Here is a 17,517-nt window from a genome sequence, read left to right on the forward strand (position 1 = left end):
CCACTCTTGACTTTGACTGAGAAGAATTAGGGTTTATAACTTCTTTCAGAAATATTACCTTTCATTTCTGGGCATGATGTAATATCTACGTCAGCATCAAATTCTATCTAAATCCATTCAGTAGTCCGCGTTATTGAGTACCATTTCATTTTTTCAGAGTAACAATATTTTTTGTTATTTTAAAGATTATTTATAACCTGTATTATTTTGTAATAAAGTAAACATTACGAAATAATAATAATTATTAATAATGTCTAAGTAGTTGTTAAAAAGAAGATTATTTGTTTATAAGCAAAAAAATAAAACCAATAAATCAACAATTAAATATATGTATAACAATATTATAACTGTATGACGACTCCATACATGTTTGTCCCGAGTCGGCTAGCGGCAGCGCGGCGAGTTTGCAAGAATGACATCGCGCACACCCGCGTTCGCGATAGCGAACTATAGACTCCGCCCGCCAAGCAGTAGATTTTTTTTTGTGTATCGTCTTAATAAAGAAAGCTCTGCGCTTTCAATATAAAAGTTTTTGTGGAATCACTCTGTAGGCTTGAAAATCGTAATATAAGTAAGATTTCTTAGTTACAGAAGTATTATCGAAGTCTGGAAAGTCTAAGACAGATAACGTGAAGATTTAATTAATTTTATGCTAATGTTATTTTAATTATAATTTATTGGGGATCGAGAAGTTTAAGCATTATAAATGTAATATTTTATATGAGTATTTGTTAAATTTATTAACACTAAGAACATCAAATAAACAAGCAATATAACTTTATAATTTTATGAATTATTAAAGGAACATAATATAAATAATTAGTATGCTGTGTGTGTTATTTAATATCAAAATTATTCTACATATTAATTATAATACAATTGTGATCCCTACAAAAACAATAATACCCGGAAATTCACTTCGTCACTTGACACTCCAAACAATTATTGATATTTGACATTCAGGTAATCTAAATAAGATGGAGTGATTCCAGCAGATTAATTGAGATGAATGACTCTAGGTCACCGGGGAAGGATTTTTTCTACCTAATAAGAGAATTATATTGTCACTAGCTGAATTATGCAACTTTGTCTGCTCGCAAAAGGTCTTTCATTGCTGCTCCCCTGCAATTGGTCGTAGCGTGAAGTTATATAACGTATAGCATGCCCCGATAAATGGATAGCACACAAAAATAAATGTTCAATTCGAACTAGTAAAAAGCGGGTTTTTAAGAATAGATTAGTAATTGCTTGGATCTTATATCAAATGATTAGTATTCCTCTAGTCCTAGTCAAAGAAAACTTTATTCAAATCATACGTTGGGCGTATAGATACAATAGTGCAGTAAAAAATGGTAAATTATTTGTGATGTCATTATAGCGTTGCTTTGGTTCCGAACAAAAGTTATGAAGAATTATTATGATAGGTACTATATATGATTAAGGTGAAAAATATATATTCCTCGTACGAAAAGAGTAGTAAATATATGAATACATACGTCAAATGAACAGAAAGCAGCTGGGCACAGTTCATTCAGCCGATTCGTCGCATAATGAAAGGCTCACCTGCGAACAAATATTTACATTAACCTTCCAGCGGTCGCGCGCGGTCTCTGAGTCCGCAACAAACTTGTTTTAGTCAATATACTGAAACTGTAAACAATAGACGCTTGCGCTTCCGTGATACCTTCGAGAGGGTGAGGTAGCACCTTTCAGTAGCCCTGTGACATTCGTCGCATGTACACGTGCTTTCTTATTTGTGTTTGCGGTCTCAGATTCCGCGCGCGACCGATTGTGTTCCAGAACAATCCAATGCAATTAAACCGAATCCGATATAAAATTTCTGAAAATGTCCAAGGAGGATCGTCTTCAAACCAAGTTTTACGTGTCGCAGGTCGTTGTTACTATTGCGATAGGAAAAAGAACCGCAAAACAAAGTATAGTTGTTTCAAATGTGGAAAACACATGTGTCTAGAACATGTGATTGTTATATGCCGAGAATGTTTATTTCCAGTAGATATTATGGACACTAATGACGAATAGTTTATTATAGTTATTCTAAACAAAAATTAGTAGTTTTTAGGTAATTTTTCTTTATTTCAAAACAGAACAAAACGTAAAATGATCTCAAAAATAGATGTCATTTTAGAGTTCCTATTACACAGTGCCAATTGATGATGAATGTGATTTATTTCTAAGATAATTATAGTCAAGTTTATAAGTTGTTAATTGTAAAAAAGAAAATTGCATTTTGTTTTGTTTAATGTTGATTTATAACGGTGATTTCCACCCAGAGTCAAAAATATTGAGTTTTTATAGACCTTTGTTCTATTAGGTACAAATAAAAGAAGTAATGAGTAATTAAGTTGTTTTTATTTCATTTCACATGTTTAAGACCTCTTTTTAATCATGTGCTATACAATAAGTCGAAATATTCATTTGTTTTTCCCAAACGAGACACTTAAATTTGCGGAATCACAGACCGCGCGCGACTGCTTGTGTTCGGCGCAAGGGTGCGACCGCTGAAAGGTTAAAGACGTTTCTACTCGGAGTAAGTAAGTGGGTTCGGTTCTGTACAGTGTATAGAATAATTATATATATACATACATACTATGAAGTCTTTTATTCCTTCAATGGAGCTTTCAGGCGCGATCTAACGTGGATAATGAATGGGGAATATGGAGTTATTGAAATGCTATTTTTTGTACTTCTTAATATACACGTGTTTGGGTATACACGCTTTTGGGTGTTTTAATTGAGGTTTTTGATTAGTAAGAATGTGATTATTCTGTTGCGTTATCATTTAAAAACATAAAATATTTATGGAGCTTTTTGTGAAGATAGATTATATTTCGATACGAATTATCCTCGTGTTTAGTACGAATTTATATAGGAGCATTCATTTAAAATTATATTTTGACATTTTTCTTGCAAGATATCCGTAACAAAAATGTATGTTAGTCTGATGTGAAAAATTATAAGTGAAGCATTAGGTTGAAAAAGTAAAATAATTAGATTCAAGATAATTCTGATTTTCAATATAAGTTTCAGATAATTAATAATTTTAGTCATTGTCTATACATTGTGATCCTTTCGCTTTTATATGAGGAAAAACTAGAACAGAAAAATGCATAAAAGTCAGCCAGCAATTTCATCAGAGTTTCATATGAGAGAGTATTAGAATGTGATCTCTTTTGTGCTAAAGTAGGCCTCCATTAAGCATATAATGTCGACGGTATATGAGCCGAAGCGTTTAAACTGTTGGCTTTGACTTTATAATGACTGTCTAAGTAGACCGGTCTTTTAATTGCGCAACCTTAACGTATCTTCGTAATTATTTTTATAAAATTCTCGGTTGTAACTTTATAATTAAAGGTATGAGTTTATGTGCAAGATATATAAATCAAGTCAGAATGTTTGTATGAAGAGGCAATGTGATGTTGCTCTATCACGCAAGTGCTGAAGCGTCATGTATGAAATTTGGTATATTGATAGATTATAAATGGTATGGAATATCAAGTAGACTTTATTGAGGTACAGCGTAGACTATAGTTCGTAAAAAACCGTTGAAAAGCAAATCATAAGTTAAAAAATAATGCGAATTATTACTTTTATCAATTGCTATGAAAATCTAAAAAATTAGTCCTCAAATGTTAGACTGCTAATAATATTTACACATATCAATGCTATGACAACATACAATGACGTAATACTAACATAAAAAATTGACAAACACACAGACAATAGATGATCTCATGTCACAAAAAACAGAATGATTTCTGAGAACAATCGGAAGCTATAAAAATGTAATTAACTTTGTGTATGTCATCGCTTCATAATAAAACTAAAGTATAGGTATTTCATTTAGAAATAAGTTAAAGTGTAGACATTTTTGTACGTCAGTTTACCTTCTAATCAATTTCTATAAATGAATGGTAAATTATATGTATAATACCAGATGCTCCGCCTATTGTATGTGAAAGATGTACCTCTCAAATGGTAATGTTTTTAATCCGTAAGACAGTTTTTTTAGTAAAATCGTCACAAAAAGAAACCAATCTTCTTAATATTCTTGTAGATCCATCTATAGGTTACTACTTACTATTTATCAAACTGTATTTTTTCTAAATTATCACTTTAAAAATGCATATCCCATTTATACTAGATAATAAATCTCAGTACATATTCATTTAAAACACAATAAGGTAACTAACTCATTAATAAACATACAAACAATTTGTTAAATTTGCACACGAAAGAAGTTAATAAAGCATGTAAAATATTTGTGTAGAGGTAAACCGAGAATAATCGCAACCAGCCCGAAATGTAACACAACCCGACCCAGGCCTATATGGGCAAAGATTATTTCACAGGTGTGACAGAATTTAATTCAATAACACTTCACATTATTTATAATATTAGCTGCAGACTAGATAAAGGTATCTACTTTAGATATCAATGGGAAGTCAAAATTTTATAGACTGCAAGCTAAAAAACGTTATGCGATAATGCTAGACTTAATGTCTTGATAAATTAATTGCATCGGTGGAAATTTGCACACTCGTAAGAGGTTAAAACGTAACAACAGTACAAGTAAACAAACAGTAACCAGTATTTACCTTTATTTAATAAGAGTAACATGTGAATTTCAAAACGAAAAAATGTAATATGTACCTTTAGAAATAAAAGGTCGTCTTAAACTCATATTTAAAAGAATAGGTACGAGTATAAATGTTCATAAAACATAATGAAGATAACGTTATAGGTACATTTTTAGCAAAGCTTAATTCAAAAACAGTGTAATTTTGCGACACGTGAACCTTCCTTGTTCCAACTTTTTTTCCTTATTACCTTAAATGTACATTATAATTCATAATGGACATAATGAGTTTCCTTATCATAAGGTAGCTTAACATAATATAAATTATATCGTTGTCCATCTCTACAAGGTAAAACATAAATGTATAATACATCTGTTATATAGTTAATCTATGGCAGGTTTAAAATTTCATTCGCCACAGATTTCATACGCTCTGCAGATCGGCAGACGGCGTTGGGTTTCTCGCCTAGTCAATAACCTTACATATAACATATTAACTTTACTTCACGACTGTAGGCGTAAATTTAATTGTATATGGACATTTCTTCCTAACTAGCATAATCTTTTTAAACAAAGGAACATTACTTGGCTTCAGGGCACATTATGAATTAACTTGCAATGTAGAACCAGTGAAGAGGTGTCTATTTCGGGAAAAGACTTACAAAACAAATGAATCAAAAAATTAATTAAATAACACGTTTACTGATAGCGTTATATCGTGATTTTACAATTAATCTTTGTAGTTAGCTTTCCCTTTTAATCAGAAGTAAATATTTATTTGTAAAGCAGACTGTACTTTCAATTCAAAACAGCTTCAAGTTCTCTTGAGGCTTACTTATTATGCAGTATTTGTTTGTTTGTAGTTCATAATCTTTGAAACTGCTGAATCTAATTTAGAAAACAAATCATACACTTTATTAAACGTTTAATATAATTAAGTCTGCTTTTCCGGTGGTAATTTATATAAAATTACGTGTTTTGATCATTCAAAAGTGCTTAAAAAGAATAAATAAATGTTTGAATTTGAGTTTTTAATTAGGTATATTTAATAGTTTTTGAAGCCGAGTTTCCAGTAGGTAGTACCTATTTTTGCAAAGCGAAAGCGTAGCGAAGCGAAGGCGAATTTCAAACACCAAACTTCGATTTAACAATTGCATCCCAAAACGATTATCACGTTACCCAGCGCTTGTAAAGTAATGGAGAGCATAATTCTAGTGATCTTAACATTACGTATTCATGGCTTGAGCGATGTCGAGCCCCTATAAAACAATAAGTGGCCATTGTTCTTCGCAATCATTGTTAAGTGTCCACCTGTGTGCTCTTTGAATGGTTGCATTTCTGGTTTAATTGTTGTGGTTATAGGGAAATCTGAGTGTGAATGGTGTATTTGTTAAGGTAACTTATTATTTGGGAATGTGGTCAATATTTTTTCAATAAAATAGTGATTTTTATGGCAAGTATAGTCTCGGTTTGAGGCAAAATGACGAGGTTTAAAAAATACATAGGAAATATGCAATTTTTATATACTTAGATAAATTTTAACTTTGAAATGAGCATTGAGTATAACATGGACATAAACATCACTCATCGTCCATCCATTCTCCAGTATACAGACAGTATGATTAAAATCAATTCTCCATAAAAACCTAGTTTGCTCAAGAACGGAGTATCAAAGATCAGATATCACCCGTCGAGTCAGCAATTACGTGTATCAGATGTTAAGGACCCTTATATTTTTGTTCTAGGCTAAGCAGTACGTGACAATCACAGCCTCTCGATAACTAGCGATAACTATTTGTGTCAGTATATTCTTTTATGTGACAACGGTTTTAGAAGTGGGAGTAATGCGGGAATGTATTGTTTTGAATTTTGAATATTTCAATTTTAAAAGTACATATTTAATTGTGAACTTGGAAAGAATAATGTAACTGAAATGGTTCGTTTGAGGATAAATATTTTTGGCATAAATGATCATTTTGTTTAATGCATTACTTACTTACATAACTAATAATGTCACGATCTTTTGTATCCGTTAATTTCTTCATTATAATCAACTTTAATATATCCTCTTCCTGAAAAACTAAATCGTAATACCGACAGTTTTTGTGAAATATAAAGCGTACAAAGTAAACACTATTTCTTTTCAAGTTGGAGAGGTATTGTATTAGAAATATTACAAAATACACAAGCGCATTCTTTGTGTTTACACACAGGTAGGATAGCGATCTAAGGGTCGTGACATAGCACACGAGGAGCGATAGCGATTTCATAAAATGGTACAGGAAATTGAAACTAGAACACTTCCAATATAATTGTTAAAAATTTAATTATAATATTTACACAGGGGACGCATACATTATCATTGTCTTTCTATGGCATGATCTTCTGTTAAAACATAATATAAGAATAGATATTAATTGAGCTACATAACGCAGTAACAATGTATTAAATTATGTAATAGTGACTATAATGTCAAATTTTACATTCATACTACCAAAGTAAACTAAAAAAGAAAGATCAACCCTTTTTGATTTGAAATACAATAAAGTTAATCGTTCCGCTCTCTCAAGCAACATAACCTACAGTTAAAAGTAAACGCGTCGCGACATTCATATACTGAACAAGGTTAGAACGTGTCACACTGCTTTCCCTTTTAACATAGTTTTCCCAATAGACCAAATATAATATATTCGGAAATACGCCTTTTGTGATTGGGAAAATTGTTTCCAATCACGATGAACTTTGGGTTGATTTTACCTTGAAAAGGGGAGTGGAAAATTGAAATCGTATTTGAAAATTGATATTTGTTTACATTTACGTGAATTCTTGGAAGTTATAAAATATTATAGTGTAGTAGTGTTAGGTCAATTATAAATGGGTATAGGAATATTATAAGGTTATTGATTGTATACCAGTTTAGTTTAATATTAAAGGTTCATTGGACAGACAGGACAGTTCAATATACATACAGACTTTCTAACACTTTATTTATTAATTTATTAAAAAAAAACATCACATGCCATTACAGGACAATGCCCAATTTATATTGATCTACATTGTTATAGGTTCATCTTCAAGAACATATACCGATATATAATATAGATGCCTAAAATATTCTAGAAAATAAGTCAAATACAGTATTTTTATTACTTTATTATAACGTAACAATTGACTCAATATTCTTGTATGAAAGTAATAAATTCAATAAACAAGTAGGTCTATTTGTAAAATAAATATCAATACATGAGAACAAAAAAATAAACAAAATTCGTACGGTATTCAGTTACGACCTTTAAAAAATTGGAAAACTTCAAGATACCTCCAATAAAGTATTGGAAAAACATTTACAAGTGTTTTTATTGACTTTCATATGCTCGCTTTAGTCTCGAGTAAATAGAATGTTTGGACTATGTACAAGTTACGATATTTTAAAGATTTTATTATATTTGGTACAAATTATATGTGAGAGTATGTTCTCTTATGAATTAATAATTAATGGATTTTAGTATGTTTGGACATAGAGGAAGAACCAAGGTCTGACATGGACTTTTTTTAAGTAATAGGTACCTACAGGAACATTTACAAATTGTACATAGTGTCGATTTTTGCACGTTAAAAGCACGCGAGTGAAGCGTGCATTTACATTTTACAATTTCAAAATCTTACGTGCTTGTAATTACGCTTTAGTAATACTAAAACTGTGCAATTAAATAGTGAATTAATCACGTTTAAATCCATTTTTAGTCTAGAACTCAATCATTAATCATTAAGGTAATAACACTGTATATTAGTAATACTGGAACACTAAATTATTATTAGGCGTCTTAAAATAGCGTGTGCTATTGATTAGGTAGTAGGTACTTACGTAAGTTATAATATCGAATTCGAAGTGAAATTGGAATTAAGCGTCTAACCCCTTTAACAACCAATCAACATAACCAGAAAAGCGACAGGTCACCTTAACCTTAACCCTCCAGTTAAACGGCCGTTAACTTCTCTGTCCAGTTAAACAGCCGATAACTTCAAATAAAAATGTATCGCATTATCGATGATTTGGAAAATTTATAGAACCGTAAAGATAACACGAAAAGGTTTATAGAGATTTGTTTAATTAATGCTTTCTATCAAATTAATAGTCCCATCAGAGATACAATGAAACGCCTGTTAACGGAAGAATTTATATTTGTTGGTATTTGTGGTTAGATTTCATGCGATGCTGGGAAAGTGACTTTTGAATGTGGTGTCGATTTATCATTGTGATTGATATTTTGTTAAAGTATTAAGAAACAATAGTTTAAATATAATTTATCGTGTATAAATAGGCAATGTTAAGATATTTTTAGTGAGTTTAACCCCGTTTTAATATTTATTGATAGGTATTTTTACTGAAATTGTTTCCTGAACCAATTTTTACTTTATTTTTTAACGTACAAAATTTAGAAAAATATGCGATAGGATTTGAATTTCTCGCTTCGTAGAGTTATTCCCAACCCACTTGGTTGTGTTTTTTCTATTTTTCATGCACATACAAATCGATACAACTGAAGTGTCCGTTTTTATCGGAAAAATACTTTTATACGAGAAATGAAAATAATATTTCATATACAATACTTAGATACAATATAATGTTGGTTTACTAACAGGTCCTTTATACACTGATCTCGGAAAAAAGATGTGATCAAGTTTTAAACTAAATTCCTTATTGATAGAGTTTAAACTTTGTGAAATGAAATAATATTACCTAACCCTAAAATCATTAGACGCAAGCAAAATCCAGTCGGCAGCTACATTAACTAAACAATTTCCTCCACGTTCATCAAAAGCCATCTAACCAAACGTATCTAAAACTTAAATAAGATAACCGTAATCTAGAACTCAGTGAAGCCAACTTCCAAAATGGCGCTTGGATAAACACAGTTTGACTGTCAAAATGCTTTGGCAATCATTCCGGGATTACTCAGTCCTTGATAATAAGCAATTATGCATTACAGCTTCATGTTTCACTTAGAGGAGATTAAGTCGAGATGTTCAATTAATTGTTGGATTAGGAAAATTTGAGACTAGGTGTGCTGGAATATTCTACACGTTGGAACGGAATTAGGAAAGGATTAGTAACGGATTTTAAACGCGATTTATTTGTTCTATTCAAGACCATTTCTTAATCAGTGTAAAATATATTTTACTATGAATTATTGAATTGTTACGATGTTCGTGCTATGCTTTTTGATATCGCTGCGCTTTTAAAGTGTTAAAAAGTTTCTATTAGATGGCTTAATTTCGCTGTTTTTGTACATTATATAGTATTTTAATATGCAAGCTGTTAAAGTAAATATAAACCATACTAACTCTCCAGGAAAAACATAATAAACGAATTTGAAACTCGCAACCAAGGACCCTGTTATAAAAACACAATAAATAGGAATGTGTGGGGTTTAAAGCTATTCTAATGATTACGTTTAGGGTTATTAGGTACGTAATAGCAGGTATTAGGTCCGATTGGTGCTGTTAAACATTTAGCTTAATTGTGCTCGTGAAATATTTGACCGGTATAACCTTCATGATGGTGTAGTCAATTTGGGTGTTATTCTTGTAATGTAATTATGTTTTTTGGTATTTTTTGTGCAGTTAATTCTTATTGATATCGCTTTTATAAAAGGTTTTATAAGATGGTTTCATTAAGCTTTATACCTATAAGTCTACCTATATTATAAAAATGTAATTTTGCATGGAGGCAGCCGATAGGTAGGTACCTACAAGGATCTTAAAGTATTTCTCCCACGTATCAGGATTATACATATTATATTATTATTTTACAATGCAAATTTGTCGAATGAGTCATCGTGATGAGTGATCCGTGGAACGCAGGAAAGAAATCTTATAATGGTCAAGTTGAATTTCGATTCAAGTTCGATCCAACTACTTATATTTTATTAATTGTATCAACAATATCAAACAATTATACAATCATTATACGTACATATTATCTCAAATATATTAGCATAATACACGAGAGCGTAGTTAATTACTGTGGCTATTCCGATCGACTTGAAGGCCATTGATCCCGGCAGAGGATTCGCCCGGGACAACCGGGTAAATTTGTCACTCCTTGGACAGAGACAGCCCGGGGAATTCCAACCTAAATATGGTCTGAATGCTAAAACGTTTAAGGGGTTCTCGATTTAGTATTAATGGCTTCTTTTGGTCACCTGGTATTGAGGTAGAATCAACAGTACCTATTGATTGAATCAGTGTGCCTTTTGGTATCATTAAATTTATTAATTTGCTTTGATTTCTAAAATATAACTTAGACGTAAAATAACACTCAGCATAGTTAACAGCGTTGTTATTTTTTATAGACAAAATTTGAGACATTAGTTTTGTTTTCATTTTCAAGAATGAAATATGAATGATAAGTAAAGATGGTAATAAAATATGTTATTTTCAGTATATCCAAGTTATAAATATTGCATGTAACATTAACGTATTTATTGTATGATAGTGTCTGCCGAAACCCGGCTGTCAGATAAAGATACGTCAGATGTGTGGGGAAATAACGAGGGGTTCGCTGAGGCCTGAGATCTTCTGGGAAGGAGTGCTGTAATGAGTTAAATGTATTGTCAATCTTTTTGGGTTTTAACGACTTTTTTATGAGGAGATGTAGCTTTATAAGAAGAGATGTTTTACTTTTAAATAAAGTTAACTAGATTTCCGCCCGCGGCTTCGCCCGCGTTTGCAAAGGAAAACCCGCATAGTTCCCGTCTCCGTGGGATTTCCGGGATAAAAACTATCCTATGTGTTAATCCAAGTTACCCTCTATATGTGTGCTAAATTTCATTGTAATCGGTTCAGTAGTTTTTACGTGAAAGAGTAACAAACATGCATACATCCATACATCCTTACAAACTTTCGCCTTTATAATATATATTACATATTAGATAGTTACCAACCTGTTTCAAAGGTCTGAAACATGTAACTCATTCACTAATGCTCTACTTATGCTATTTTTTGATTTTAAATAAGACATTAGGTATGTACGTACATGAACTTTTTCAAAAAATAATTAAATGAATGTAAGAATGGAATAAAAGGTCGTAAATCGTAATGTAAGTCTACATATTATCTATTGTCAGCTTTTCATATATTTGTCTGGCAAGTATTTCATAATACCTATATCTATTATTTATGTACAACAATTAACGTCCAAATATTTAAATGATAGTACAATAAAAGTAATTCACGTTCACTTTCCAATGACAATAAAGTTTATGAGTATATTGCGTCTATCTCACGTCCCACTGCCCTCGATGATGACATTTTGAATGCGTGATAAGAATACTCATTCAATATTATACGAACTATTAAAAATATCAAGACTACTTCATAGAGGAGTGGCTCCGCGGTCAAGGGCTTGTTTTAATCTGAAGTGGATGGCTCGAGACATAATTTAAGCTTGATTAAAATATTATATTTTATTGTATGATATTATAAGAAGGGAGGAAAGGGCTTTAAGCGCTCTGGACAAATTGAAATGTGGCTAATTGGCCAGGTTTGGCTTTAGTTGTCTTTTTCGTTCACGATAATTCTATTAAGTATCTATAATTCTATAATTTCTATAGATTTCTCAATTTTAGTATACATATTATATCTATTATTTCAGCAAGATAAAACCATGGCGAAAAAAAAATTTAAGAAGAAGATTTACAATTCTTACTAGAACGAAAAGAAATTATTTCTATAAAAATCTTTATAACGTTTTAACGATGATTTTAATGAAAAATCGCTCTCCGTCCATCAGGATTATACGCTCGGATGAGTATTAAAATCCACAAATTAAAATAGACAAGGCCTATCCGTCTAGATTTTACTATACTTACGACAAATCTTTTCTTCTGCAAAAATCAGTCATTACCTGAAAAATAAATGCATAATCTTTTAACATATTATAATACTCATGCAATAATACTGAAAATGAAACACAAATATTCGCTTATAAAATACGCTTTTCTTTGAGAATTATTTCAATTGAATGGCGCTCAAAACGAATGAAACTATTGTAGAGCCATTTTAATAGGCAACATTTGACAGTTCAAAAAAATTCAACAACGTAACCTAGTAACCACGACATAGAATAACATGATATTTCGTTTTGTTAGAACTGCACATTTGTTTAACTTTTTTCAATTACGATTACATATTTATAATAATAATGACCGATACAAGTAATTTTAGGATTTGATTTTACTGATAAACCATTCTAAACATAATAAACAATTTCTGATTTAAAGAACTGACGTCGCTACAATTTTGTGTCAATAAACCTTTTTTCTTTTTAAATACCAGAGACGTTACTCTAAAAATCGAAATCTGACATCTAGAATCGAATGCATTGATTACTTGGTAATAAAAATTATCATAAATTATTGATATGTGTTTCAAGTTCGATTGACAAATGTTTCAAGTCCGTATCGATTAATTCACTTTAATCGATGTTTTTAAGCAGGTTACCACCCTATGAAGACAAAATTGATAGACGTCAAATGTTGCCTATTAAATTGGCTCTACTATACGGTCTATGAAAAGTCGATTCCGAATTCGTTTTAAAACTGTTTTTATGTCATTTTTATGGTCTAGTAATACAATTATACAATTATATTTAAACGCGTTTTTGACGAATTATTTATATAAATAAGAACAATGTTACAGATTATTCTAATGATATTTTTTATAGACATTTTCTTGGTAAAGTTTAAGTTTATGTTAAAAACATCGATGTTTTATAAGTATCTATCACAAAGTGTTATTTATTCCTCGTGTAACTGTTCACATTTTATCACCTGGGACCTATTTCGCAACAGAACTCTTATCAATATCGATACAGTATCGGTCGATGACTGGACCGATTTGTGTCAGATATCGAGTGTTTGTTCAACAAACATGGCCCTTTGATGTTTTTATATTTGTTTATGGTGAAACAGAACTGCCTTGTATGGTTTCTTGAAGATAGTATGGGGTGGTATGGGAGAGGTTGCGTCACGTTATATACCTACATAAGTAGTTACCTATATTATTGAAATGTGCATTAACTGTTATTAATAGAGATAAATCCATGAATCTGAGGATCAAACAACATCCAAGCTATATAAATAACTAGCAATGCCCTGCGGTTTCACCCGCATAGATAGCGATATCGTTACAGTGAAAAGTCTACTATAGGTCGGACTATAGGTTTAATTTTTAATCACATGAAAATCACCTTTACCCCGTCCCGCACTACGGCCTTTTTTTTTGTTTTAGTGGGGAAATCTTTCATAGATATGTTATGGTTATGTCGGATTCCTACCGACCAAAACCCCACTGTGATCCGTCAAGACGCATATTGGTAGAATTCCTCCGTGACCCCCGCACTACGGCCTGCTCGAACAGTATACCTACTCTGCCGTCCTTTAACTAAAAAGCCGTTAACCAACAAATGGTCAATTTTCATTTTTAAATGTAGGGTGACAGAGTTCAAAATTCTCTATCTTTCTGTCTAAGAATCATTTCTCTAGCATTAATAGTTATAGAGATATAAAAATATTGTAAGCCGTTAAATAACACAATTTTCAGCGATTCCATAACTTGAAAGCGTCTAACCAACACTACTTCGCTAAATTTCCTTTAAAGTACCTTAACCGCCAGATTTAATAATTATTTTTTAGCTTTTTACTTGACTAAAAGTACGTTATCAGATTATACTTGACTATAGAGACGCAAAAGGACTATAACTGCTTTATGATAAGCTTTCATATAACTATTCCAATGGAAATCCTTACCTTATTTGCAGTTACTCGCCCTTAACGCTTTTTTAGTTAAGTAATTTTATTTAGGACAAATTCTAATAACACTTTTTTGCTTAGCTACAAAGCAGCTAATCCTCATTTTTTAGCTAAAAGGCAGTTATCCGATTCTGGTGATGCATCAGTTTTGGGGATGAGAGTGATGATAAAATAATGTCGCCCCCAAGCAGAGTACCGATTGCTTTTGATTTTCTTTTACAAGACGTATTATTTCTGATCAAGTTTACTAAGTTTTAAACAATCTAGCAGCTAAATTACGGAAAATATAGCAAGTCAAAGTTACGAAAATTTGGTAGATAATGGTTACGACATTGCGAACTTTCAATCGTATTTCTCTGTTTAGACTCTGATTTGTCTCTGTAACCGAGAAAGAGGACATAGGCAGTCTATACTATTTAATTTTTAAAACTATTTATTAATAATGTAATTTACCCCTTGGGTGGAATTAGTAATCGACTGCCAAGCAATGTACTAGATGGTGATACAAAAATTGTTATGAGTACACTACCTTTGACCCGCTGACGGGAGACCATTTTGCCACTATTGCTATTTTTCTTTTCTTTATATTAGATTATTAAGATTTGTATTTTTTTACATGGTAGCAAATAAAAAGTTTTCTACCTCCTGCTATTTTCCACATATTCTAGTATATTATATTTTCTAAATGTTGATGAAAGAGTCTTCTAATCATTTGATAAGCGGTTCTACATTATTTATTAAGAGCATCTCACATGTAAGTCGAGCTTGAAGCCCTATTGAAACCAGGGTGTTTTTTTCAAAAACCTCGTGCACAAGTCTTAATTTTAAAAAGGAAACGATTTATGTTTACATTGTTTGTGGTTCTATATGTACTCACATATCCGTGACTCGTATGATGGCTTCGCAGAAGAGTATTTATAAAATAACGTTATAATTGCAATTCTAAATGAAAATACGGTTCCAAAAAGAAAAGCGAGAAGATTTATCTATAATCTTAACCCCTTAATGAGCCTCTGTAATGAAATAAACGTGAACATGACGAGAAATAAAGGTTAATTTTATCAACAACTTAAAAGAGTCATTTAGTAAAAGAGTTACAATACTTGTTACTCACATCATACGCAAGAACCATTAATTTAGATAGTGTTTAAATCCTTAATACTTAAACCTAAAAGCTTTTGATCCTTTTCCTTTCCATTGGTTGACCTAGAGGATGTAATTCCCGAGAGCAAAGCCTAAGACAGCAGCAAATTTTTAACATTAGTAAGATTAAAATTTAGTACAACTATATAGAATCATAGTACAAAAGCATCTAAAAGCCCTTAACCGTTGATTATAAAGATTTTGAAATTTAAATTAAAGCGAAAGTCATAGCTTAAAAGTAGTTATAGTAGCTTAACGACATTTTAGGTAAGCATTTTATTACTAAATAAAAAAAAATCCCAAAATGAAAATAAAAATACTAAATTACTTAGCTAAAAAGTCGCTATGGTATGTTAACGGCCGTCTTGTCCAGTAAATAGTTAAAATTTTCAGATTATATGCTGAACTAAACGAGAAAAATTGAATTTAAAAATAAATTATAACAGTTTCTGGGTAAAAACTATTATTTATATATAATATAATTAAATTTCGATCGATGTATCTCAGAATAATTATTCTAAGTGTCATAATTTTTAAGAAATAACGAATTCCGTGTTTTTTGCCATTTACTCGAAACTCACTTCGTGGGCTTAACGGCTTTCTAGTTAAAGGACGGCAGTACTATTTTCTGTAGATTGACACTTTTAAAAATTCGTTATATCTTTTGAATGGAATATCCAATTATTTTCATTTAAAAAGTATTTTGCTGGTATTGAAACAGTCTATAATAAAACATCATTTAATGGGATAAGGATTAATATATGTGTATGGATAACATGGTTTGATTACTGTCGGCACTTCTATTTACTTCGAAAACGTAAAAAAGTTGTTGTAGTAACATAACTACTGAAGATGGACATATGGTATCGCGGACTTTCTTGTAGATATTGATCCATTCTATAATACCGTAGAACATTTTTTTGTTCTATCTTCAATAGATTCCGCAGCGCACGCGACGACAGAAGTTTTATTGAGGATTTTTTTACACCTTGGGTTACATTATTGCATTTTTGGTAAGGATCTCTAATTTTTTTGAAAATGCAATATAGCCTATGTTGCTCAGTAAAGATGCAGCTTTCTAATGGTAAAAGAATTTTTGAAATCGGTCCAGTAGTTTATGCGTGAAAACCATACATACATACATACATACATACATACTTACAAACTTTTCCTCTTTATAATATTATAGTATAGAAGTATAGATAAAGAGTACCTAACTGTAATAATGACTTTTTATTGATACAATGCCCAAAACATGTTCTTATTTTGGTCATCAATCGGCCATCGGGACTGTAAATGTCTGTTTTAGGAAGGTTTTAGGCAAAAACCCGTGCGAATTCTCGTTTGTAAAAGACAAGACAACCATTAAATATTTGGAATTCATATAAAATGTTATTTAATGTAAATCTTCACGCAAACGTATCAAAGGTTAGTCGCAGATAAGTCGTTGAATGAGATTTGGAACCGATTCGATGGCAGGGTTGAAATAAGAAGGGTTAGACCGCTCTGTGAGTTAAATTAAAGGCCATATGCATAACCAGTATAAACGTGGATTAGGGTAATCTTATTGGGGATATGTATGGGATTATAATGGGATTTTAATGCTTATATGTAACTAACTAACTAGCTATGTCGCGCGGATCGCCCGCGGGCAAAACCAATTACAATAAATAAGTAATTCTACTTGTATGTAACAAGCTGTGTCGCGCGGTTTCATCCACGAACGAACCTACGTGCAAAAGCAAGTATGTCCATAACTTATGTGTTACATTAGCTATATTATTGAAGATTATCATCCATTCATTCTTAAAAACTATCGCGTTTACAATATTAGTAGGATAATGCCATCACTAACTGCGCGGTTTATCCTGTGATCAAACTCGCGGACAAAATCATTATTTTCTATAGCTCATGTCACATATTAAGTGTTATTCTGATTTATACCTACATTTTAATAAAGTT

At 31.4% G+C, this 17,517-nt stretch overlaps 1 protein-coding gene across 5 annotated transcripts in view; it reads right to left on the reverse strand.

Moving 5' to 3' along the window:
* LOC149490122 (uncharacterized) overlaps window positions 1-17,517 on the reverse strand; it is a 225,467-nt gene that overhangs the window by 176,731 nt on the left and 31,219 nt on the right. For 2 of the 5 annotated variants that reach the window (XM_089701428.1, XM_089701415.1), the window contains exon 2: window positions 1,497-1,563. The exons of the other annotated variants lie outside the window; for them this stretch is intronic. The gene's annotated coding sequence lies outside the window, so the exon portion shown is untranslated. The remainder of the gene's footprint in view (window positions 1-1,496; window positions 1,564-17,517) is intronic. 5 annotated transcript variants of the gene reach the window in all.

The sequence above is a fragment of the Colias philodice genome, chromosome 2, assembly GCF_061535455.1.
Source record: "Colias philodice isolate Cphi_HAF_F1 chromosome 2, ilColPhil1 Martin Lab GWU primary, whole genome shotgun sequence".
NCBI classification, from domain to species: Eukaryota; Metazoa; Arthropoda; class Insecta; order Lepidoptera; family Pieridae; genus Colias; species Colias philodice.